Source organism: Buceros rhinoceros, unplaced genomic scaffold (genome assembly GCF_000710305.1).
Source record: "Buceros rhinoceros silvestris isolate BGI_N320 unplaced genomic scaffold, ASM71030v1 scaffold41338, whole genome shotgun sequence".
Classification (NCBI taxonomy): Eukaryota; Metazoa; Chordata; class Aves; order Bucerotiformes; family Bucerotidae; genus Buceros; species Buceros rhinoceros.
Window position 1 is genome coordinate 1 of NW_010428153.1, and position 2299 is coordinate 2299.

The following is a 2299-nucleotide window of genomic DNA, read 5'->3' on the forward strand; positions in this document are numbered from 1 at the left end:
CAGCCAGCAACGCGTTTCCCATCATTCCCCTGCTCAAGGCAGCCTGACGGGACAGGCTCTTGCCCAGCCAAGGTTTCAACAGTTTCAGGGAAATGGAGGCAAACTCTCCATCACCTTCCCAGGTACCGAGGCGAGGTGCTAGAAGCTCAGCTTCTCCTTCTTGCCCTTCTGGATGAGGGCTGTGCCCCGTGCCTTTCTCTGGGCAGCAAGAGCTCCTGTGGTCCCCCTGACCCTTCAAAGGCAAAAGGGGGCAACTTGCAGGGGCATCAGCCAGCCCCTTCAACTGCAGCCCTTGGCTGCTTCCCATCCAGCATCATCAACTTCTATAGCCACAACTGACCCACGGACTCCAACAGTGTCTTCTGCTCCTGCTGCTTCACTCCCACATCCTCTGCTCTAGACTTACGGAACTGGGAACCCTAAAGGCAGAGCTGACCAGTGGACTGACATTTTCCTGAGCCTTCCTTCTTCTGCCAAGGGGCATCTAGAAACTCTTCTTCCTACCATCCCAACACCTCGCTGGTTCCAGCTCCAGCTGATTCCAGCTGGCTTTCCCAACTCCCTCCCGCAGGGTCTCTGGTCCTCCTGCATTGCCGGTCCCTCTTGCCACCTCCTGTGCATTTCCTCTCTGTTTTGAGCCGGGGCAGTCAGGAGTCACCCCAAGGGCTCCTCCTTCCCTTGCTGAAGCCAAACAGCCGCCCACACTGTGTGTGGGAGCAACGCCCTGCAGACCGCTCTGATGGGAGGATGGTTTTGCTTTTTCTCCTTCGGCGACATGACGCCACTCTCTCCAGCCGCTGACAGCACAGGCTGCAGGGCGTCCACACCCGCAGTGTCCATCCAGTAGCTGCACTAATGTTCACCCACAGACACACAGATGCCACCAGAAGCTGAGACCAGATTTGGTAAGAAGACAGAAGGTGATGGGACAGGCTGGGGAGGTGAGACTCAGCCACACGGAGTGCACTGGCTGGTGCTGTTTGACACGTGACCGACCCAGTTTGTACCCATTTCTGCAGGAAGCGGAAAGACTTGTGGATCAAGAGTAATGACAGTTCAATAAGGGGAGCAGAAGCTGTGGATTTCCAGCCACTCCCCAGGAAGGAGGGGCTCAGCAGGCCCAACTGTTGCTTGTGAAGACAAAGACCAGAACCATGAACACCCCTCCTTCTGCTTCCATTCCTGCAGCTAGACTCCCACCCAGCACTTCTCTCACGCCCCCTCCACAACGGGGCAGCACAGGAAGAGGAAATGGGGTGCAAAAGCTCTTGAGATGCTGCAAGAACTGGGGGATTGTGGACTCATTACCATCATGGGTAAACAGACTGGACTTGGGGACAATTAATTTAATTGGTTGCCAGTTTAACTAGATGGGATGGTGAGAAACAAACCCCCAACAGCTCCCCCACCCCTGCTTGTTGTTCCCAGGTTCAATGTCACGTCTTCATTCCCAAATGTTCCTCCGCCTCCCAGCCCCAAGCTGCGCGGGGCATATGAGGAATGAGGGGCTGTGGTCAGTTCGTAACGCTTTGCCTCTGCTGCTCCATCCTCCTCCTGCTTCTCCTCTGCTCCAGGGCAGGTCCTCCCTGGGGGCTGCAGTCCTCCCAGCTGTACCTGCTCTAGCGTAGTGTCACAGGTTAGGGCTGGGCCAGCCACTAGATGAGTGATGGACCTTCCGTATTACCCACAGCCCTCCCTCCCCAAAGGTGAAGAGAAGGAGTGTTCAGGAAGAGAGACTTGTGGGCTGGAAAAGAAAACTGAAACTGCTTTAATGAGAATAATAATAATTAAAACATGAAATAAATGCAAATACAAACAATACCAACACCCAACCCAGCCCCTCTGGGGGAGGTGTCAACCCTGTCCCCGTCACCACTGGTGCTAGGGGCAGGCTCTGGGGAAGATCCAGGCTGGGCTCAGCAGCAGGCAGGGACCGGGTGCAGGAGCTGGATTCCAGAACTGACAGGGATCCAGGGAGTGGGATTGAAGGCAGAATGGACAAAGTCCTCCTCAGACAATGGCCATTGGAGAAGAGAGATTGACCGTTGTGACCCCTCAGCTTTATCCTGGATGTGACATCTCTGGGATGGACACCTGGTTGGTCAGTGCAGGGTCCCCTGTCCTGTCTGCTCCTCCCCACAGCTGCGGCCTCTCCCTTCCTCCCCCCTACCGTGGGACACAGGGTCCAGGAGTGACCTTGGTCTGCACAGCAGCAAGTGTCAGCCAGAGCCTTTCTGCACCCCAACCCCCGGCCATGAGTGGGACCATCCAAGCGCTGTCACTGCCAGGAGAAGCCACT